General features: G+C 42.6%; 1 protein-coding gene and 1 long non-coding RNA gene across 4 annotated transcripts in view; one reads left to right on the forward strand and one right to left on the reverse strand.

Annotated features, from left to right (window-relative positions):
* RAP1GAP2 (RAP1 GTPase activating protein 2) overlaps window positions 1-23,968 on the reverse strand; it is a 358,594-nt gene that overhangs the window by 242,059 nt on the left and 92,567 nt on the right. The window lies entirely within an intron of this gene.
* Window positions 1-23,968, forward strand: part of LOC117349351 — a 38,902-nt gene that overhangs the window by 1,092 nt on the left and 13,842 nt on the right. Inside the window, exons 1-2 of one of the 3 annotated variants that reach the window (XR_004537141.1) lie at window positions 15,715-15,733; window positions 15,985-16,025. The exons of 1 other annotated variant lie outside the window; for it this stretch is intronic. This is a non-coding gene — a long non-coding RNA (uncharacterized LOC117349351). Of the gene's footprint in view, window positions 1-15,714; window positions 15,734-15,984; window positions 16,026-23,968 lie in introns of those variants that run through there. One more of the 3 variants, XR_004537140.1, reaches the window with a different exon arrangement.

A 23,968-nucleotide genomic window follows, 5' to 3' on the forward strand; every position in this document is an offset into this window, starting at 1 on the left:
AGGCACACAAGCCTATCCTTTAATTCGGCCCCTTGTTCCCCCCCGTAAAAATTTTACTTGTGATCTAGTGGCCCTCCTCCTCTTCGGACCCTAACCCCCAACTAAAAATAATTAAACCCCTAGGAAGTGCCACTAGACTACCAGAGGGAACAGGATGTGAGGCCAATGCAGACTGTCATGGATGTCAGGGGTTGTGTTATTAGAGGGGAGGTTAGATCACCAGGGAGAACTGCATTTCATCTGTGGATGGGGGGGAGTGCACAGTGGTCAGATTGAGGATAGAGAAGGTTGGCCACTCCTCTCAACCAACCCTCCTACACTGCCCTGGTCCCTGGCATATATTTTCTGTGGTAATTGTGTGACCCAGAGTTGGGTTTTTTGTTAGTTTTTAATACTGCGGGATAGCTCTTTCACTGAATTTGCATTCATTTAAATGCAACTGCAGTAAGGATTTCCATGTGAGTTAATACTCATAATGAGTCCCGGATGCACTAAAAATTGGTGTTAAAACCCATGTGGGTTGCTGTGGACCAATTAATTGTCCAATTTTAAAATAGCGATCAATGTTCAACCAAATTTTCATGCAAATTAATTTTGCGGAGCTCGGCCGTAATCTCACCCCATCAGTAATTAGAAAAGTGACTTTCATACATGCGCAGAGCTGCCAGGGGAAGTCCAAACAGCTGAGTGGCAGCGGAAGCCCTGAAGTAGCCTCCTGCCACTCAGCTGTTTAGGGGCAGGAAGGCTTTTATTTTTTTTAAATGTCACAGATGTGCGTGTGTTACACATGCACAATACTTGTCCCCTTTAAAAAAAAAAAAGTAATGCCAACCCACTTCCTCGACGATGGCTGTCCCTCTTGCAACAACATCCCCCCTCCCCCCCAAAAAAAAAAAAAAACCGGAGAGATGCCCACTCCCTCCTGCCTGGGTCATCTGGAACCTCCCTAACGATAGCACCTCTCCACAACAACTTAAAAATAAGTAAGTAGGAGGGATGGTGATCCTTCCTGCCACCCGACCACCTCCACTCCCCTAACTGCCCAAAACCTGGACACCCCCAAGGCCCCCCTTCTGACCCATCCCACCAAGTCTTCAAGAGAAGACCCTGGTGGGCTAGAAGGAGTCAGGTCAGAACCACCCCTGAGCTCAAGCACCCCCATCTCACCCTTGTACCGTGTTGTAGAAATCTGGTAAGAGGGATACCTACTCCCTCCTGCTGGCAGGCCTACCTCTTCAAAATGGTGGGCCTTCCCCTTCCCTGTGCATCCTATTGGAGGGACCTTAGGCACCTGGGCCAATCAGAGCCTTAAGCCCCTTTCCTGGTGCATCCTTGGATGCACTGAGAAAGGCCTAAGACTCTGATTGGTTCAGATACCTTAAGCCCCTTCTATGGGATGCACTGGGAAGGGGAAGGCCTGCCATTTTGAAGAGGTGGGCCTGCCGGCAGGAGGGAGAGGGCATCCCTTTTGCTAGATTTCTACAAGGTACGAGGGATGCGTTGGGGGGGGGGGGTCTTGAGCTGAAGGGGGGGTCTGACCTGACTCCTCCTATCCCAGCAGGGCCTTGGTGTCAGGGGGAGTGTGGGGGTAGGGAGTTATGGGCAGTCTGGGGTGTGGGAGTGGTCCAGATGGCCAAAGCAGGAGGGAGTGGACATCCCTCCTGCTGACAATCTTCATGGGAGGAGAGTTGGGAGCATAGGGGGGTTTCAGATGGCTGCAGTCTTCGCGGGGGGGGGGGGGAGGGGTGTTGGGAGCATGGAAGTCTGAGTTTCCGAGGCAAGAAGGATTGTCCATCCCTCCGTCTCTCTTTTTTATCGGGACAATATGGCAGACCTGTCGGTAACACAGTCTAGACCTTTTGGTTTTTTTGGGTTATTAGAAGTAATTGTTATATTTGTGCATCACAAAGCAATGTTAGGGCATTGATTGGTGGGCTGATTTTAATATTAATGACCTTGTTTTAATAGTAATGAGGTTGTTTGCATAGCAGAGTTGGAGGCTGCAACAGATGCATGGAAAAGCAAACAGTGAGCCTTTGTGTACATTGGTCAGTTAAATTAGGTCGATGCTAAACCGGTTCAACTGGTTTAGCAATGATCATTAGACGCACAGTGTCTTTAGTGCATCCGGGTCTGAAACCCTTTCTTCATTGCTATCCCACAATAAAACTAAGGCAAAACCATGGGAAGCTTTTTGCATTGGCCCCAAAGTGCTGAGAGACTTCCTGTTAAAAGGCAAAGTGCCATTATTGGCTTTGTGCAGCTCAGCTCATCCCCACCAAAGTTACTATACATGTGAAGTATAGTGCTTTTGACTCCTAACTCCTCTCAATTTGGGTTCTGCATCCCCCACCCTCTATGTCAGTGTTTCTCAACTCGGTCCTGAAGTACCCCCTTGCCAGTCAGATTTTCAGGATATCCACCATGAATATGCAAGAAAGAAATTTGCATATAATGGAGGCAGTGCATGCAAATGAAGTTCATGTACATTCATTGTGGATATCCTGAAAACCTGACTGGCAAGGGGGTACTCCAGGACCAAGATGAGAAACACTGCTCTATGTCACGTCTGTCTGTCCAAATTAGATTGTAAGCTCTTCTGAGCAGGGACCGTCTATAAATAGCAATGTACAGTGCTGCGTACACTTTCAGCGCTATATAAGTGATAAGTAGTAGTAGTAGTAAGTGGGGTGCAGCAAATATTCTAGTGCACTTATCAGCCCTCCTTCCTCTCCCCCCATACTGGCAAATCCAAAGCAGAGGTAAATGATCTAATTTACACCATCAGCACCTTCCTTTAGCACCATTATCTATTACCATGGAGATAAAACAAATACTTTAGGTGGGCCCCGTCTTTCCCTAACACTTCCCCCTTTCCATTTTATGCCAGTTCAATTTTTCAGAGGTCAAATAGAATCAAGTACCAACTAAAGTATGCCAAATGTGTTAATTACCAGGTGGAGAAAAGACCAACATTTTGTGCCAGGAAGGCAGGAAACTAGGGGACAACTGAACAGCTGGTGAAATAAAGTTGGATGACCTGGATGTTGGACCTCTGTGGGGTCAAGGTAACATCCAAAATCAAAAGCAACTAGACAAAATCAGAAAACTAATAGGGGAGAGGACGTGATAAGCTTTGGCAAACCTAAGGACCCTTTTATCAAGCTGCGCTAGAGGTTTTTAGCTCCGTAGAATTCCTATGAGCGTCGGATCAGTTACCTTGCCAGACCATGCTAAAAAAATCTAGCACAGTTTGCTAAAAGGGGAGAAGGAGTAATTTTTAAAGGTAAGGTAAGGCATTTATATGAACTGTGGGCAGTTTTAATCTGTACCTTGGGCAAAGACAAACACCTCTGTTAAAAATTTGCTGTTGTTTTTCAGGTTTAACAGATCTTTCTCAAATTTTTATTTTCACCCTAGATTTCTTTAACAATTTTGAAACCCTGAGCAAAAAAAAAAAAAAAAAAGATTAATGAAAGTTATTCTGGATCCATTGATATTTCCAAAAGTTATGGACTTCACTTCATGGCTTTCTGATTTCTTAAATTGTTGAAATCTGTAGGGGCAGGGGTGGCCCTATAATGAGGCAAATTGAGACAGTGGCCTCAGGTGCCACTCTTGAGGGAGCAGCATTTTGCTGCCAGTCCTCTCTGCTGTTCTCTTTCCCGGCATTTAATGTTTTTACTCTCCTCCCCACAATCGGCATTTTTCCCATTCTACCCCCTTCGCTGCCGCATCTACCTTTAGTTTTCTGAAAAAGTCACCAGATGGCGGTAGTTATTCCCTGCCCCCAGTCCTTGCATCTTCTGTCCACTGCGGCCCGGCCTCTCTGACAACTTCCTGTTTCCGCTATAACATTTTATTCCACTTCAGACTATGGGGCCTTTTTACTATGCTGTGTTAAGTTGCTAACATGTGTCTAATGCAACAAAAATGGCCCAATGGTGAACAAGCTAAATTGTTACATGTTAATTTTAGGAAGCAAGCAGAGTGGGAACGACCATGCTAATTTTGCCATTGAACTCACTAACCCCCAAATTCTATAAAAAGCACTAAAAATTGCACAGCAAATATGGGTGCACGCCCAATTAGCATAAATAATTTAATTGAATAGCATGCCAATAGGCATCATTAATTGGGATCTTAATGAGCAATTATTGATGCTAATTTTAATTAAAGTTACGCATGTAAATTTAAGTGCAGGGTCCGCATCTAAATTTTACTTGCGAGTCAAAAAAAGGGGGTGTAGAAATGGGAATGTCACGGGTGTTTCTTGGTTTAACACACATACCTCCCCTCCCCCCTATTTACTAAGTTGTAGTAGAGGTTTCTAGCATGGCCTGGAGCACTAAATGCCATAGTGGTTAAGACTGCAGCCTCTTAACCCTGAGGTTGCAGGTTCAAGCCCAGCGCTGCTCCTTGTGACCCTGGGCAAGTCACTTAACACTCCATTGCCCAAGGTTCATTAGTCAGATTGTAAGCCCACTGGGACAGATAGGGAGAAATACTTGAGCCCTGAATATAAACCTCTTAGGCAAGGGGTGTCAAATGTCTGTCCTCGAGGGCTGCAATCCAGTCGGGTTTTCAGGATTTCTTCAATGAATATCTATTTGCATGCATTGCTTTCATTGTATTCTAATAGATCTCATGCATATTCATTGGGGAAATCCTGAAAACCAGACTGGATTGTGGCCCTCGAGGACAGACATTTGACACCCCTGCCTAAGGCTATATAAATACTTAAATAAATCTGTATGAGTTAGGTTTAAGATTTTAGCTTTGGTTTTCAGGGTGCTGGGTGAACATGAAGTGTTATTTTTGAAGAATAAACCAAAGTGGTATGCTGTGATCCATGGAATTAGATCCAACTATAGAGCACTGCTCAGGGTGCTAGTGCCAACTTTTTGGGAGCTTGGGTAAGAGTGGCTGCTTTGGTTTTGTGGAATAGTTGGCCATCAGGGTCTAGCAGAATTATCTGGAGTTAAGAAAGCAAGCAACATGTGGTACTTTCATGCCTTAAGGTAAATATTATGATGTGGGTTCTACTGGGAAATGGAGGGAAATTGATGGTTATTGAATTTTTGTTTGTTTTTCCCAAAATGGATCTGAATTGATTTTTCACTGTCAAAAATTACAAAGACTAGGGGACAGTCGACAGGGAAATACTTTTAAAATCAATAGGAGGAAAAAGATTTTCACTCAGAGAATAGTTAAGCTCTGGAACGCTTTGCCAGAGGATATGGTAAGAGTGGATAGCGTAGCTGGTTTTAAGAAAGGTTTGGGCAAGTTCCTGGAGTCTGTTATTGAGAAAAACCCTGACTCATCTTCTACCAACCTCGCTACGCTTATGTCACCCTTCTCCTAAAGTTACTTCACTGGCTCCCTAACTGCCATTGCATACAGTTTAAGATCTTATTGCTGACCTACAAGTTTGATCATTCTGCTGCCCCTCAATATCTCTCTTCGCTTTTTGCTCCTTATCCACCTCCCAGAGAACTCCATTTCTCAGATAAGCCACTCTTAGCTGTACCCTTCTCCTCCACTGCCAATTCCTTTCATCTAGCTGCTCCCTATGCCTGGAATAAATTACCAGAGTTTGTCCGTCAATCCCCTTCCTGTGTTTAAAAGCAGACTGAAGTGAAAACCCACATTTTTGATATAGCTTTCAATTCTTAACCCTACTTCTTTGCCCTTCAACCCAGCCAGCTGATTAACCGTTCCCCTTAACTGTATCCATGACATCCTGTTTGTCTGCCTTGGCTGCTTAGATTGTAAGCTCTTCCAAGCAGGGACTGTTTTCTTCTTTGTGACTGTGTAGCGCTGCGTGCATCTGGTAGTGCTATAGAAATAATTAATAGCTCAATTTGGAAACCTACACTTCTAAAGTAAGTGCTCCCAATTAGGGCCGGCAAGGGTTTACCGTGGCTTTGAAAATTGCCCTTTGTTTTTCTCGCAGCAGACGTGTAGAGTCATCCATTTCAATGTTTTCTCTCCACACTGAAATTTCATCACCAGGGTCCTCCCCACTTCTGACTCCTCTAGCTCTACACACTGTGGCCTAAATTGTTGGAGTTTGAGGCCACTGGAAATAAAATGGCTGCTTGCCTAACCATTCACTACTGAAATACTACAGTTTTTCTCAAAGAGGCATTTTATATTTTGCAAGTAAAGTGGGTGCGTAGATGTGAAAATATCATCCCGCCATGTTCTTTTCCTCCCCCCAGCCTACACGTGCTGCCCGAGAACAACTCACAGATTTTAAAGCAGAGGTTGATACTAGAATGGGCTGTGGATGGAGGTTCCTCTGTCACTTTTTGTGCTGCCAACTTTTAAAATGATGGTGGTACCAAACCCAATATTTTTTTACCCCTCTCTGGACACAGTGACGCAGTTTGCTGAGCACCTACTGGCACCCACAGAGCTAGCTCCTATGCATAAGGCATTGCAAATAAATCCTTGTGGTGATGCAGCTAAAGACAGGGAGATGAGAGGCTGTGCAGAAGAACAGACAGACATAAAAATAGCACAAATGGATTAACCAGCCTGATGTTCAGCATGCATTGAGATATATGATCCTGTTAGTCTTAGAAAGCGTGACCTCGATAGAATTCCCTACCGTTATAATACTAGACTTTTCCACGGTTCAGCCAATGTGCTTCAGTCCTAGCCAGCACACACCCCATGCTAGTGTACACAATCATTAAGACAGTGTTAAGTACCCTGCTTTTTTAGTACTGGGCCTACAGAAATGCATCACCTTCACAACCTGCCCTACCTTCTGCTATTCAAAGAACAGGCTGCATATAATTCTTACAAGATATAACTAGCCTGATACAGATGAATCCTTGCCGCTTCAGAAAATGCTGGCATACCCTAGTTTACAATTAGAATTGAGATCTGACATAGCTGGGCTTCCTATTTCCCTCCCCCCCCCCCCCCCCATCTCCAAAGTGTTTGGAATGAAACTTCCATCAAACCCCACAGACACAGTGTTCCTGCAGAAAGGTTCTGGCTGCTGTTCAGCTGAACAAGCAAATGTTCCTACATGCCTCTGAGAGGTTCCATGAAAATTGAAACAGATTTTTCTGCTAATTATGTTGAATAAGTCTTTTATGCATTTTTCTTAAAGCAAAATTAAAGTTGTGGGATTTTTTTAACTAAAAGTGGAATTTAAAATTGGGGAAGAGGGGATGGGAATTAAGACCCTATACAGTGGATCCTGCTTCTTGGCCCCTATCGGCATCATTAGTCAGAAGAAACAGAACAGAAACATCCCTGTGGATGTTTACCAAGGCTCAAGGGACTCTAGTACACTAAGCCAACTTTATGCACTGGTGTGGCAGCGCCCACCCACCCATAATTCAGTATCTCTCTCCACTCCCTCCCTCTCCCCATCCGCAATCCAGTATCTCCTCTTTTCTTTCAACCCCCCCCCCCCTCTCCACTGTGCACCTTCACACTCTAAGGAGCCACCTACAGTAATAGCAATCCATGACCAGTGTGGAGCCTTCCTTCTGTTGTGTTCTGCCCCACCAGAAACAGGAAGTTGCATCAGATGGAGCAGGGAGAGGCAGAGGGAAGGCTCCAGGCTGGGCACAGGCAGCGTGTGTGGACTACTGCTGCTGGTGTTGCTCACACCCTCTAGAGCAGTGCTTCTGAATCCAGTCCTTTAGGTACACCTAGTGCCATCAGGTTTTCAGGATATCTACAATGAATATGCAGGAGAGAGATGTACATTCCAAGGAAGCAATGCATTCAAATCTAGTTCATACATAGTTATTGTGGATATCCTGAAAACCTGATGGGAATAGGTACACCTCAAGGATTTGGTTCAGAAACACCGCTCTAGAGTATGAAGGTAGACCAGGGTGGAAGGTAGCTGTAGGGGCTTGAGAGAGAAGAGATACTGGCTCATGGTAAGATAGTGGAGGGAGACATACTAGTCCATAGGCTCACCTAGTCCATAAGCTGAGCCGGCCCCGAGTGTCATGATTCAAATGAACCTCACAGGCCATCACTTATCTTCCTCGACAGGAGATGAGAATATCATTTGTAGCTTCTGAAAGAGATCTACACTTTTATTTATTATTGTACGACCCAGAAGCACTTGTCTAGGAGGACTGGATGTCTCAAATAATTGGCCAGGAACACAGAAATAACACAGAATGATGTTTAATTTTCTATACTATTTTAGATGGCGAACAGAATGAAACATAATTTATCAATGTTATTTCCCATTATTTTTTCATTTTAAACTGATAGCTTGTTGATAAGAAGGCAGGGCTTTCTAGAGAATCACAGAGACCTGGGCCATTGGATTAGAAGAGTCCTGGAACTTGTAATTTATAAACTAAAAGCCAGATATATCATAAATCCTCTCCTGATGAGTTCCCCTTTCTTCCAAAGACCTCCCACCCTTCCATAATCACCAGGCTTACTTGTAGAAATCCCTGATTCAAAATGGCACCAGTGACCCCTAGCAGTAATCTTTTGTGGTACTACCGCTAGGGATCAAATATACATCGGCCTGATTCCTAGCAGTAGTACCATGAGACTATTAATAGAAATCACCAGCACCATTTTGAACCCAGTGCCCTTTCTGGTTAAATAGTGTTTGGCCAGCTAAGAGCTAATATTCAGTGGGAGAGATAGCTGATTATCTCCACTGAATATTTGGAGTTAGTAGTTAACCACTACCCGGCTAGCCACAAATATTCATGTGCTGGCCACAAATATTCAAGTGCTGGCCGGCTAAGTTCTTATTCCTATCTCTGCCTGCTATTAATTTAGCTTGCCAGCACTGAATATCAGCTTAGCCAGTTAAATTAAAGCCAACCAATGAAACCACCAGATATTCAATGCTGATTACTGGAAATAGCCCAGCATTGATTATCCGGGTCAAGCACTGGTGTCAGGCAGACAGCATGTTGCCTTGCTTTGGCTGAATATTGGTACTATGATTTCTACAGTTCTACAGATACACCTGGGAGGTGAGAGGCCTTTGAGGGAAGGGGGGTGTGATGGGGTCTTTAAGTGTGAGGGGGAGGATTGGGTTCAGGAGGAAAGGGGAATTAAATCTGTTAATGCCCAGTTCCTTTAAGATGTGGCCTGGAAACATCAGGCTGCAGGCAGTCTAAATAAATAGGTTGATCACAAACTGCATCATTATTCATGTACTGTGAGAATCACTAACCTGTGATTCTGCATTAACAAAATATTAAACGAAACATTTTTTTTCTAAACAAATGCCCCTTTTCTTTCTGAGGCCTGGGCCATATGGCCCTGCTGGGTCCTCCTCTGATAGGATCTCTCCTTAAATTGTTAATTGAAATAGGGCTCAGGTCAGTAGTGACCTGGCAAGATGAAGCCAGTCCACACTACAAAAGGGTATAGCCTCCTTGACTAGCTCATAATTCAACAACTGAGAAAGAAGAAAAATCAGCTGCTCCTGCACTTCTAAATGCCCCCACCACAGGAACATGAAGGTAAATCATTTGGAGCAGTAGTAGGAAGCCTTGACGCCAGCACTCCTGTGGCTGACCTGTGGATAAACAACCGTCTGCCCTGTATATTACATAAGCTTTAAGTGACCTAGAAAATTAATGGAATTATAAATATTAAAAATGACTCTGGTTGAGTGTCCGATGCAGCCAAGAGTATAATCATCAAGAAAGTGCCTGAATGAGTGGATGTGTTTCTGAACAGACAAAAACCCCCAGAGTAATGTGCAAAGTCACTTTAAGTGCAGTTGGAAGGTCACTGGCATGGAGAATCCAAGGAAGTTTTCCCACAATGGAAACCGTTTTGCTAAAAAGCAATTTACCCCCCCCCCCCACCCCCAATAAGCTGGCTGCCTAGCACTTCCTATCTCCAATATTGCTTTAAAATCTGTGAGTTGTTCTCGGGCAGCACGTGTAGGCTGGGGGAGGAAAAGAACATGGCGGGATGATATTTTCATATCTACGCACCCACTTTACTTGCAAAATTCTACCCACACAAAAAGATGCGAGTGATTTCCCCACGATGGGGTAATTTAATAAAGGATGTTTTCTATATGTAAGGAACAGAGTCTGGATTTAGCTCATGCCTGGAGGTTTTTTCCCAACTGTAGCTCAAGGTGTCTTAGGTGACTTACAGTTGGGTATTTCCCTGTTCCTGGGGGATTTATAATCTAAGGTGGAAATTCTGTAAAGCATATCTACAATGAATATGCATGAGATTGATTTGCATACACTGCATCCATTGCATGCAAATCTTTCATGTATATTCCTTATGGATATCCTGAAAACCTAAGTAGGATTAAATGGTCAATATTCTCAATGGAGAAGGGTAAATATTGGGGTTCACCAAAATTATATACAGGATGAGAAAGAACATATATTCATTTCAAAAAATACTCTTCTCAAATGTCATTTCAATTTTCTTAGTCCAAGTTATCCAGAGGTGTAAATCCACTATGAATAGCTCCTGAACTTTTTAGTTACTATCAAAGGGGCTGAGCCTCAGATCCCCGTGTGTTGTATGTGTTTTACAATCACACTAGAAAGGGAATTAACCTCACTGGCTCATGCTCTGGACCTCTGGATAACTTGGACTAAGAAAATTGAAATGACATTTGAGAAGGGTATTTTTTGAAATAAATATTGGGGTTCACCAGGGGTCTGCTTTTTAACATATTTATCAAAGATCTAAAAATGGGAATAACTACTGAGATAATTAAATTTGCTGATGACACAAAATTGTTCAAAGTTGTTAAATCGCAAGAGGATTGTGAAAAATTGCAAGAGGACTTTGTGAGACTGGAAGACTGGGCATCAAAATGGCAGATGACATTTAATGTGAGCAAGTGATACATGTGAAAAAGAGGAACCTGAACTGTAGCAATATGATGCTGAGTTCTGTGTTAGGAGTCATTGGCCAGAAAAAGGATCTAGGTGTCATTATTGAGGATACGTTCACGTTCTCAGCTCAGTGCGCAGCGGCACCTAAGAAAGCAAATAGAATTTTAGGAATTATTAGGAAAGGAAAAATGTTATCAGTCTTTGCATTGCTCTATGGTGTGCACCTTGAATATTGTGTGCAGTTCTGGTCGCTGCGTCTCAAAAAAGATACAGCAGAATTAGAAAAAGTACAGAGAAGAGCGACAAAAATGCTAAAAAGGATGAGACGACTTCCCTATGAGAAAAAGCTAAAGCAGCTAGGGCTCTTCAGTCTGGAAAAGAGATGGCTCAGGAAAGATATGATAGAGATCTATAAAATACTGGATAGAGTGGAACGAGTAGATGTGAATCACTTGTTTACTCTTTTTTTTAAATACTAGGGCTAGTGAGCATGCAATGAAACTACTAAGTAGTAGATTTCAAACAAACTGGAGAAAATATTTCTTCACTCAATGTGTAATTAAACTCTGGAATTCGTTGCCGGAGAATGTTGTGAAATTGATTAGCTTAGCAAGGTTTAAGAAAGGTTTGGATAATATCATAAGAGAGAAGCCCATAAACCATTATTAAGATGGCAGAATACTGGGCTTGATGGGCCTTCAGGCTCTCCCAGTATGGCAATTCTTATGTTTTCAGATGCAGGTGTCCTGAGGCAGGATGGGGAGAGCCTCTTCTACTAGTACTAATCATCATTTTTATAGCATTGCTAGACATACCCAGCGCTGTACAGTAAAACATTCACATGACAGTCCCCGATCAGTAGAGTTTACAATCTAATCAACAGTTAAACAGGATAAGTAGGAGGTTAGGGAGTTTCCCAGGCTGGCATGTCTGCTTTACCAGCGAGTGGGGTCAGGAGTTAAAAGCAACCTTGAAGAAGTGAAATTTTAGCATTGATTTGAATACTGCTAGGGACGAAGCTTGATGTAATAACTCGGGCAGGTATAAATCTATACAAGCCTGTTTTATAAAGGTGCAAAGCTGCCCCATAGTATTATCAAAAATAGTAACTTTGAGAAGCTTATTTTTGTTCTGTGTGTTTATTTGAGGGGTTGCCCATTAAAAGGGGTCTTTCAATGCTGGCTCATGTCCATTTGTCCTATTGGGTACTTCAAGTTTCAGCAAAAGTATTGATTTCTAAAATGTTCCATCCATTTGAGTTTAAAACCACGGAATCACTTAAGGTTCTGTACATACTTGATTGAGGAAATCATTAGAGAAAATGTAATATAGTAACGTAAACAACGGCAGATAAAAAACGTTTTAAACATTATTAAAAACTTTCTTGTTTACAGATGCGTTTGGTTAACAATTAATAAAATGAGCCTAGCAGAGATCAATCTGAAACAGTGAGCACATAATCAGCTTTTAATCTTTTATTTAATTGTCTTTACTATTAATATTGTAGCTCTACCCTTTTTTATATATCATTTTAATTTTACATGCAAACCGCATAGATGTTCCTCCATTGTGGTATATCAAATGTTAAATAAACTTGGAAACTTGGATCCAGTCTGCGCAAGTCTTTCTTTGACATTTCTGGGACAGAGACCATAAAAGTCCACCCAATACTGTCTTTAAGATCCAACTACTGGAGTTGCCGTCAAAGCTCACTCCAGCCTATCCAAACCATCTTGTCATTTGCAGGATACAGACCATAAGTCTGCCCAGCACTGTCCTTATTACAAATTACTGGAGTTCCTGTCAAAGCCCTCCCCAGCCAATCCTAAACCAAATTGCCATATACAGGATACAGACTGTGCAAGCTTGCTTGGTACCAGCCTTAGTTCTTCACACCTGTTGCCATCTAAGCTCCATTCAACACAAACACACACACAACCATTACATTACAGATTTCTATTCCGCCATTACCTTTCGGTTCAAAGCGGATTACAAAAAGAGTTATGGAAGAAGGGTTACAATGTTAGATCAGAGAAGGTTTCCAAGAGAGGGAAAAGTAGGATCTGGGGTTAGGGAGGGGATAGTAAGAGGGGGGTTAAGCTTTATCATGGTATTAAGCTTTATTAAGGGATTTCTTGAAGAGTATAGTTTTTATTTCCTTTGTGAACATCTTGTAGTCTGGGGTTGTTGTCAATAGGTTGGAGACTTGGTTGTCTATCTTCGCTGCCTGAGTGGCCAGTAGTCCGTTGTATAGTTTTTCCGTTTTACTTCTTTGGTTGGGGGGTAAGTGAATGGGGGTTGTGTTTTTCTATGCCTGGTAGAGGTGGTTTGGATGAGGCGGTCGTTTAGGTAGGTTGGGCTGTCTCCATTTACAGTTTTAAATAGTATACAGTAGAATTTAAATTGTATTCTTTCCTGGATTGGAAGCCAGTGAGAATTGATGAATGCCTCAGTAATGTGATCATGTTTTTTCAATGAATAGACGAGTCTCAGAGCTGTATTCTGAATTGTCTGTAGTTATTTAATCATTATTGCAGGGCAGTGGAGGTAGAGGATGTTGCAATAGTCTAGGATACTTAGGATTAGAGATTGTCCAGGAGCTGAAATTGTGTTTTTTCGAAGAATTTTCGAACTTGTCTAAGGTTTCTCATAACTGTGAAAGATTTCTGTATTGTTTTGTTAATTTGTGGTTGCATGGTGCAGCCTCTGTCAATAGTCATACCTAGAAGTTTTAGGGTGGTTTGCAAAGGGTAGTTGATAGAGTTGATTTCTAAGTTGGTTATGGTTGGGATTTTGTTATTTTCTAGGAAGATGAATTTAGTTTTGTCTGGGTTGAGTTTTGTTTTTTTATACCATTCATTTTCACATTAGAAATCCACTATGTTCATCCCAGCATTTTAAATTCTGTCACCATTTTCATCTCAACCACTCTCTCCGTGAAAAATACTTTTCTGACAATACTCCTAAGTCTACCACCCTGCAACCTCAATTCATGTCCCTATGTTATATCTTTAAAATGGAAATGTTTTTGGCCATTCAGAAGGGTTATTATACAAAATTTATGGAAGTTTGGAAACCATTAACTAAATATTGTAAAGATTGATTTATTTGTATAAATTGGGGAAAACATGCACATCCGGGGAGGGGGATATGTTTTGGCAATTGTTAAGAAATATAGAAGGGTTGATTACAAATATTTTTTGAGGTGTTTGTAAATTGAAAAGTGGGTGGGAGAAAGTAAGTCTTGTCTTTATTCTATTAAATACATTGTGTGATAATAATATTAATTTATGTAAATGCATCATCTTTTGTGCACAATTGAAGTTTTAAAAATGAATAAAGAATATTAAAAATAAATAAATTCACGTCCTCTAGTTTTACCATTTTCACTTCTCTGGAAAAGATTAGTTGCTATATTAATACCTTTCAAGTATTTTAATGTCTGTATTATATCTCCCCTGTCCCTCTCCTCTTCTTTATACATATTCAGGTCTTCCATTCTCTTCATGTCTTTTGGTGCAGGCCCCACACCATTTTTGTTGCCTTCCTCTGGATCGCTTCAAGTCATTTTACATCCATAGCCAGATACAGCCTCCAAAACTAAACAGAATACTCCAAGTGGGGCCTCAGCAATGACCCATAAAGGGACATCAACACCTCTTTTCTTCTGCTGGTTATACCTCTCTCTTATACAGTCTAGCACAGTGTTTCTCAACACGTGGTACATGTACCCTTGGGGGTACGTGACCTGGCTGCCAATTCCCACCCATGTTTAGAGGCGGCCGGCACCACCGCTGGGGATCCCACATTCATGCCCGCTCCACCCCCAACCCACCCCCACAGCCACTTCCAGCGATCACTGCCTGCCCCCGTTCCCAAAGACGACAGTTACCACCTTTTTCGAACTGCACTCACCCCTTTGGTTTTCAGCAGCACTGATTGCATGGACAGCGCACTCAGAAATTCACACGCTGCACATAAGTAGTTGACCCAGAAACCTTCTCTCCGATGTCAGAGTTGATATCGGAGAGAAGGCTTCTGGGTCAGCCATGTGCAGCGTGTGAATCACTGCTTGTGCCATCCCCTCTGTAGACAGAAGGAGCAAGTGCATCTCGAACAAGAATTGGGTCGGCTTCGGGGGGAGGGGGGCAGGCACAGGCAGGGAGGGAGGAATCTCTGGCTGCAGCAGGAGGTGGGCAGGAAGGAGGGATCCCTGGAGGCAGTGGTGGCTTCTACAGACGGGCAACTACTTACATGCAGGGAGGGGGCACGGACATGGGACACAGAAGAGAGGGAGGAAGGGGGCACTAACTTGGGACATAGGAGGGAGGGAATAGAAAGGGAGAATTGTTGGGTATGAGAGGGAAAGATGGTGGCACATGGGGAAAGGAAAATTGGCCAAAGAGAGAGGAGAGGGAGATGTATGGGGAGAGAAGAATGAGAGGGAGAAATGTCGGATATGGTGGTGGGGGACAGATTGAAGGGAATTGCAAGGGGGAGGAATGCTAGACATAGTGCTGGAGAGGAGTGATAGAAGGAGAAATGGGCATGGGGCTGGTGGGCAGTGGTGAAAAATGCTGCACATGATCCAGGGGATGAGAGAGGGAGAAATGTATGTGGCAGTAGAGAGGGTGGGAGAGATGCCTGAATCTTTCAAGACAGATGGACAGAGAGAGAGAGAGAGAGAGGGGGGGGTGAGACTTGTTGCCAATAGGGGTGGAGGAGATAGGAAGAAAAGTTGGACTCATGGTGGGACAGAGAGAGATGTTGGTTGAGGAAGGGAATGAGGTCCGGAGGAGAGGAAGCATGCAGGAGGCAGAAAGAAAGAAATATTGGATACACAGTCAAAAGGAAGTGCAACCAGAGACTCATGAAATCACCAGACAGCAAAGGTAGGAAAAATGATTTTATTTGCAATTTAGATAATATTGGATGTTAGAGGTTAGACCTATTAATGAGTATTCAGTGTTGTGAAATTTTCTGAATCCCGTTTGGTTCGGGTGTAGTGCATTAGTTTTTTCAATGAAATCAGAAAGTTGATTAAATATTAATTTTTCTGTGAGTTTTGCAAGGAATGGTAGGTTAGCTATTGGGCGGTAATTGGATAACTCGTTAATACTGATTTTATGGTTTTTAACTATAGGAGTAATTGATGCAGATTTCCATTGAGGTGGAACTGTAGAGGTAAGTAAACTACTTTGAATAATAGATAATATAAACGGGCCAAAATGTGAAAAATATTTTTTTAAATAAAATGGAGGGATTATTTCATTTGGGGCAATGGGGGGATTAAGTGACTTGCCCAGGGTTGCATGGACAGTTTACAGTGCTGTTATGTGATCTAACTCTTTGCAGTAATCCAGTTCCAAAAAAAAATATGGAAAAAGACCAAAGTTGCATGGGACCCAGAAGAAATAAATTAATATATTTTTCTCCATAAAGATACAATATTTGGGCTGCTGAAGGAATTTGGCAAGGCTCCTACATGTGTGTGACTGCCCCAAGCTGAAATGTTTGTTACTAAATGCACATGACTTTTTTGCCATGACCATTTCAGTATCTTTATTTATAATTTGGGATCCAGAGCAAGGAGGAGATGAAGAAATTGCTTGAAATCATAAATAAATAAGTATTTTGGCAAGCGTTTAAGGGGTTTCTGTAGACTAAGGGCAGTAAACCACCTCAGATACAGTAGCAAAAAGAATCCAGGCTGGACCCTGCCGAAAAGATCCAGAAATGGCTCTCATTAAACCAAAGGAAATCTAATAATGACAGCCCAAACAGAAAATGCACCTGATTACATTTCATTTGCTAACTTAATATACTTTCATTTTTTTCCTGCTTCCTGACATCCCCCTGTTTTTCCACTTCTAATATAGCTGAATGAGATCCAAAGCTGAGAACAGATGAAGATTGAGCAGTAGGGCAAGCAAATGAGGTCAGGGCAAATGAAGGTCGGCGAGAAGCAGGAGCTGGAGAACTGCGGTGTGGGTATCCGGGGAGGATGTGCAAAAAAGTGGCAATGCTTCATCGCACTAATAGCTTGCAAACCTTGCGCATCTACAAAATTTCTCAGCAGAGACTCCGGTGGAAGGATTTGTGCGCAGGAGGTAGAAAATGATGAAATCCATCAGTTCTGCCACATGATAAAAGAAAGGAAGGGCTGGTGAATATATAAAAAAAGAATGTATTAAAAGAGCCTATGAAGTTCCTACAGTTGTTTAGGTGAAAATGAAATATTCTTTGTTCATTTTTTAAGTTTTTAATATAAAGTTTGGGCCCAGTATTTAAAAGGAATTACATGTTTAGAATGCACTGCTAAATGTACAAGTCCACTATCCATAGATTTTAAATGACACTTTCTAGAAACTACCAGTGAAAATCCCTCTAACCCCTTCAGTGGAATGATTAACCAATGTAAAGCAGTGATATTTAAGTTTTCAAGTTTTATTCAAATTTGATATAATCGCCTATCAGAAATTGTTTTGTATTTATATTTTATTCAAATTTTACATTTTAAACAAGCACCTCTCTTCTTGAATATGAATGAGGATTACAATATAAGAAAAAACAATGGATGGTAACTCCCAACCAAAGAAATATAAGGAAAATACTATTCATTATTTCGTCCACAATGATCCAAGATCTAAGTAAATTTAACAAAGAAATACAATAAATAATTTATCAGGACATAATAGAAGTAGGAGAGACTACTTCCGGCAGCCGGTTTACTAAACTGTAGGAGCCACTATTGAACCAATGGTTACTACCCACCCCCCTTCCTTGGCCGCAACAAATTGTAACAATTGTTTGGGTTCAAAAAAAAAGATTTTCCTTTTAATGAGATACAGCATTTCGCAGGAAATTTTAAAACAAAGGAACCTCCCAAAGCTATAACTCTAGATCTATAAACCAAAAAGTCTTTTCTTTTCTTCTGATGGCCACAAGTAGTGTTGTGTCGGCATGCTGAGGGGTAAGAAAGAGAAGGGAAACTGCTGAACAGGGGTTAGATGGGAAGATGCTGAAGACTGGGGGAGTGGAGGTGAGGGAGAGAAATGCTGAACACCATGAGGAGGAGGGGGAATAGGGAAGGAGAGAGATTCTGGACATCACCAGGGACATGGTGTGGAAACCTTAAGCTATAGGGGAGTCACAGTTGAAACTTTGCCTAGACTAGAGTATCAGATACCCTTGGGGTTGGCCCTGTCTCCACCCCTCAAGAAGGCCTTGAATTTGTTCAGTAATGATCTAGGATAATTCCACAAATGAATGAACTTGTTCCATACAGTGGGTTCCCAGAAGGGATGATTTTGGTTGTATATTTAAGAGGCTCTTGTGTTCAGTCAAGTAAGTCCTCATAGTTTGCATGGTCCTGTCCACATAATTCAACTGCTTTGGAACAAGGGCTTATAGGATGAGGATGAAAAGGGACTGACTCAGGAATAATCTAAGAAAATATTTATTTTCAAAAAGGGCGATGGATGCATGAAACAGTCTCCCAGTGGAAGTGGTGGAGACAAAGACTACATCTGAATTCAAGAAAGACTAGAAGGGGATAAGACTTGATAGATCACATTTTTTCTGTGGTTACAATCTAAGTGGTTTACATATGTTACGACTGGTAATTATTTGTACCTGCAGCAATGAAGTGTTAAGTGACTTGCCCAGAGTCAAAAGGAGCTGCAGTGGGAACGGAACTCAGGGTTCTGAGGCAGCTGTTCTAACCACTAAGCCACTCCTTCCCTGAAGAGGTTGGACAGATTAGTAGCTGGTGTAGATGGATAGACTACTTAGGCTATGTGATCTTTTCTGATAGAGACTTACAAGATCATAACGGGCATAGAGAGAGTAGAGAGGGACAGATTCTTCAAACTTTCGAATAATAAAAGAACAAGAGGGCATTCAGAAAAGTTGAAAGGGGACAGGTTCAGAACGAATGCTAGGAAGTTCTTCTTTACCCAACGTGTGGTGGACACCTGGAATGCGCTTCCAGAGGGCGTAATAGGGCAGAGTACAGTACTGGAGTTCAAGAAAGGATTGGACAATTTCCTGCTGGGAAAGGGGATAGAGGGGTATAGATAGAGGATTACTGCACAGGTCCTGGACCTGTTGGGCCGCCACGTGAGCGGACTTCTGGGCACGATGGACCTCAGGTCTGACCCAGCAGAGGCATTGCTTATGTTCTTATGTTCTCTGTTCATTGCATTAATAGTTTAATATAATTAATAGGATTAGATCCTGTGGCATGATGGTATTTCACACTGAGTTTACAATTAAGCAATTCAGATTCACCCACCTGAGTGTCACTGATAGGGTGGTATAGAGTACAAAATAAGTTTTCTTCTGTCAGTGCCAAGAGGTCTCCTGGCTTTGATTCATCTCTTCCTGCAATCTTCATTGCACACTTAATTTAGGTAATTTTGGAGTCCAGTGACAAATGTTCCTGTTTTTGTATTAAGGCAGAGATAAATGTGAGCTCTGGGACCTGCCTCACAGCTGTCTTCTTGCTGCTGCTGCTGCTGCTGCTGCTGCTGTACAGCTTGTTCCTGCAGTTGACATTATGCCAGTTAGGTCTGTCTCTACTGATTTTAGCTTCCTGTTAAGGATGTGAAGGCCTGTCTTTGAGTTGGCCTGCTCTGACATTTTTCTCCAAGTGGCCTTTGTTAAAAAACAGGTAGTTCCATGAAACTAACCTCTTAAATAGCACATGCAAGCTACCAGCTGCCTGGGGACTTATGCATCTGCTTTCCAGACAGGATACGCTTTCTCAACCTGACAGAAATGTTAGCAGATGAAAATAGAGGGCAGACTGGTTGACCTTCCAGGTAGAACAGCGACTCAACAATTAAAAATCTCCCTCAAAACTCAGTGCATGCCTGAACCCATATGGTTTCAATGAATAGCCCAGAGGCCATTTATCGGCTTTACCCGATCAGTTCATAGTAGACTTGGTCGGTGGAGTCTAGTATTACACTATTAAATGAGTGTGAAGCTGACTGATGGGTTTCATGGGAAAAACCCCACGTATTCTGATATATAGAAAGAATTAAATGGGATTTTTAAATTAATTGGCAAAAGTCATCCAGTTGCATAGGCATTGGAACAGCAGGAGGCCACAGGGGCCATGGCCTCTTCAAATATTGGCGGTCAGTTATGGCTCCACTCCCCTATCTACCTCCTCCCGGCTGCTGTAATTTGACAATCTTCGGGCAGTGTCAATGAGCAGGCCTGCCTTGGAACCTTTCATTCTGCAGTGTTCCGCCTACATGGGAACAGGAAGTCATTGCAGAATGAAGACTTCCAGGGTAGGCCTGCTCATTGACACTGTGTAGTGACTGGCCAAAGTTTTAAAATTACAGCGACTGGCGAAGGTAGATGGGGGAGCTGGAGAGTTAGGTTGTGCCGCAGGCTTCTGCTAGGCTAGGGCGGAGCTTTTCCCCCCCCTCCCCCCCTATGTCCTGGGGTAGTACAGCACATACACTTAGCTAACCTTCATCCAGCCACGTCTCGTCTGCTACCTGTGGCAAGCAGTCATTTCTCTTGCAAGTTATCTTATTTCAGTCATGTGAATACTCTACTGTGTTGTGATCTGTGTAATACTGACTGTGAATTGTATGTTATTTTAATTTGGTTATTTCCAAGTTTATCTCTCTCACTGTGTGCTGATACTGAAGCATTTTATTATAACTATACTGTTACTACAATATAAGCTGACCATGTCCAGCCCAATCTGTTGTATACCATTTTCAATGTGTCTCTTCATAAAGGCAGTTGCTAAATTATAAATAAATAAACAACTTTTAAGATTGTCACACTTTAAAGAAATAATTACACAATCCCAGCATCTCCTTTTATTTTCTGTCCCTAACCGGCAACATCCATCTCCCTCCTCTCGCCCCCTTTCCTTCTCATTTTTGCCTAATATTCTCCCCTTCTATGGCCTGGTCGCATCCCCATGGCCCTTATTTGATATTCAACCGCACCATTTTACTCATCTATCTCACCCACTAGTATTCCTCTCTTACCATCTAGCATTCTCTTTCTCTCCTGCCATCTCCCTCTAAGTATCACCCTGTCTTTTCGGACTTTTTATGTAGAGGTTCCACTTTTATGGAACTTCAGTCCCTGTTACCAACAGGTGAAAACATCACAGGTCAGATTCAAGTGTGGTCTTAGGCCTACTTCTTTTTCCAGCCCTCAATGGCAGGGGCAGTGGAACCTGAAGTAAGACTTGAACTCTTTTTTTTTTCCCAACTATTATAGTTCATTCGGTGTCTATTTCTTCTACTTGATTCTATATTTGTTTAAATTTACGGTACTACCGTGTTTCCCTGAAAATAAGACTTACCCTGAAAATAAGCCCTAGCATGATTTTCGGGGTATGTCTTAATATAAGTCCTACCCCAGAAGTAAGCTCTAGTCCCCGGAAACCTATCCCAAATGTCTCTGGATTCGCCTACAGCAGCACTTCCCTCCCACCCCCCCCCTCTGCCCCCACCCCCACTGACCCTCCCATCTTTCTATCTCTTCCTCCCGTCCGAATCCCGCTGACCCTCCAACCGAGAGACCTACAAAGAGCAGCATCGGCAGCACTCTAAACAGTGTGGAATGCGCTCCCGAGAGAGGTGGTGGAGAGTAAAACTGTGACTGAGTTCAAAGAAGCGTGGGATGAACACAGAAGATTTAGAATCAGAAAATAATATTAAAGATTGAACTAGGCCAGTTACTGGGCAGACTTGTACGGTCTGTGTCTGTGTATGGCCGTTTGGTGGAGGATGGGCAGGGGAGGGCTTCAATGGCTGGGAGGGTGTAGATGGGCTGGAGTAAGTCTTAACAGAGATTTTCGGCAGTTGGAACCCAAGCACAGTACCGGGTAAAGCTTTGGATTCTTGCCCAGAAATAGCTAAGAAGAAAAAAAAATTAAAAAAAAAAAAAAAAAAATTTAAATTGAATCAGGTTGGGCAGACTGGATGGACCATCCGGGTCTTTATCTGCCGTCATCTACTATGTTACTATGTTACTATGTGACATGTCCGGGTTTTTCCGGACGTCTGGTAAACCATTCTGAGCTCCCCTGGGAGAATGGTATAGAAAATTGAATAAATAAATAGTGTGAAAAGTTTCAGCCTCTGATAACCAGACTAGAGCTGATATTGTGACATCATAATGTCTCATTCCACCAATGCCTAAGAGCCAAACTCATCAGTGATGTCACAATGTCTTGATTATCCTATACTTGGCTCACTTCTACTACATTTTGATTTCTAGAGTGGCGCAGTGTTTAAAGCTATAGCCTGAGCACCCTGAGGTTGTGGGTTGAAATCCACGCTGCTCCTTCTGACCCTGGGCAAGTCACTTAATGCAGCTCCTGATTGGTGTAGCCTGACTTTAGTACAGGAAGAGGCGGTCGGAGCATACCGCAAATTAGTGAGTCCGCGATTCACAAACCATGAATTTGCAGGGGAACATTGTACTTTGAAGGTATTCCAGGTATGAAATTGGCACTTAACTGGTTAAAGTTAACTGCTTAAATAGAGCATGTTTTTGTACCCTGGACGTGACAAACAGGTCTAACTTAGGACATTCTTTTTAGGCCTTGATGTTTTTTCCTGTTTGATCATCACTGTTGGACGTCCTGATTGTGGGCCTTTTCTAATCTCACCCCAAAACTGTCCATAACACGCCCCTTTGCTATTTGTACGTACTGCAATGTGGGACGGCCCTTTTCTTCCTTTGCAAAATTGGGATTTGGATGTTTCAAGGACATGGAAGTCCATTTGGGCATTTTGAGACATCCATGTGCTTTGAAAATAAAGTCCACATTAAGGACCTTATAATCAGCCAGTGGAGATCAAAATTGTGCTGATTGTCACTAGCATTGAATTTCTGGGTGTACGAAGCCAGTCAAACTATAACTGGTTAAGTGCTATATTCGGCACTTAACAGGCTGTAATGAACAGTATAAAAATAGGTCCTATAAAATTTACATGAATTGACAGTGGCAGCAACAGCAGCAGCAAGATAGGCTACCTTCCTGTCCAGGACGGAAGGAAGATGGTGCATGGAATGCTATCCTTTGGTGATGGGGGAGGGGGGTGTCTCCTAACTGCACTCTCCTTACCTTTTAAATCCTTCTGTTCTCCATAGGCAGCAAGCAGGATCTCCTACCCTGTGCTCACACCATCATAAGCTTTCCCTCTATGGTCTTGTGAACAGGAAGTTATGTCAGAGGGTGGATTCTGGTTCAGCATAATCAGCGGGTAGGCATCCCTTCTCATGGCTGGTGAAGAATAGAAGAATTTAAGAAGCACCAAGGCGAAAGCAAATAAGAGGTTGTGGGGGGGGGGGAGAGATGCCATGCTGCTATGCTGCTGCTGGATGACAACCCTGTCAAGACAGCACCTGAGGTGCTCCAACCTCCCCACCTGATTACTACGCTGCTGCCTTTGCCTTGTTCTGCCCAAGGAAACTGCATCAGAGGGGTCAGGATATGGCAAAGGATCTGGCCAAAGACATCCTGAAATACTGCTGCTACTGTCACTGGCGACCGACAAACTTTACAGGAAGTGAGAAGTAAGGCAGCAGTGGTGGATCCACAGCGAAGGGAAAAGACCAAACCAGAGAGGGGGAGAAAAGGCTTAACCTGGCACCCTGGGCCAAAGCCTCACCTGGTCCAATGATTAAGCCATCCCTGAATATGCATAAGATAAATTTGCATGCCTACTACTACAGTATATTGTATGTCAATCTCTCATGCATATTCATTGGTACTATCCTGAATACCTGGTGGTCCTCAAGGACTAGCAGTAAAGGCCAAGGCTGTACCATAGTCATAAAGGGCTTGTTTTAAAATTGCATAACAGTATAAACAAGCCAGCTCCAGACCTCAAAGACTGCAAATGCAGATTTGTTGCTAAGGATATCTGCAATAAATATTCTTGATGTATGCCATGCATAAATCTATTGCCAGAACAAATTTTCATATTTACATTATTCTGAAAACAGATCTCTGAGCAGACATCCATGCTGCCAGCCAATACTTTGGTGTGTATAGCTGAACCTTTCAAAGCTGATAACATTTGCTAAAATATGTGATATCTTTGCTATGTTTTTCATGGATTAAAGCC

This window comes from Geotrypetes seraphini, chromosome 15 (genome assembly GCF_902459505.1).
Source record: "Geotrypetes seraphini chromosome 15, aGeoSer1.1, whole genome shotgun sequence".
In the NCBI taxonomy this organism is placed as follows: domain Eukaryota; kingdom Metazoa; phylum Chordata; class Amphibia; order Gymnophiona; family Dermophiidae; genus Geotrypetes; species Geotrypetes seraphini.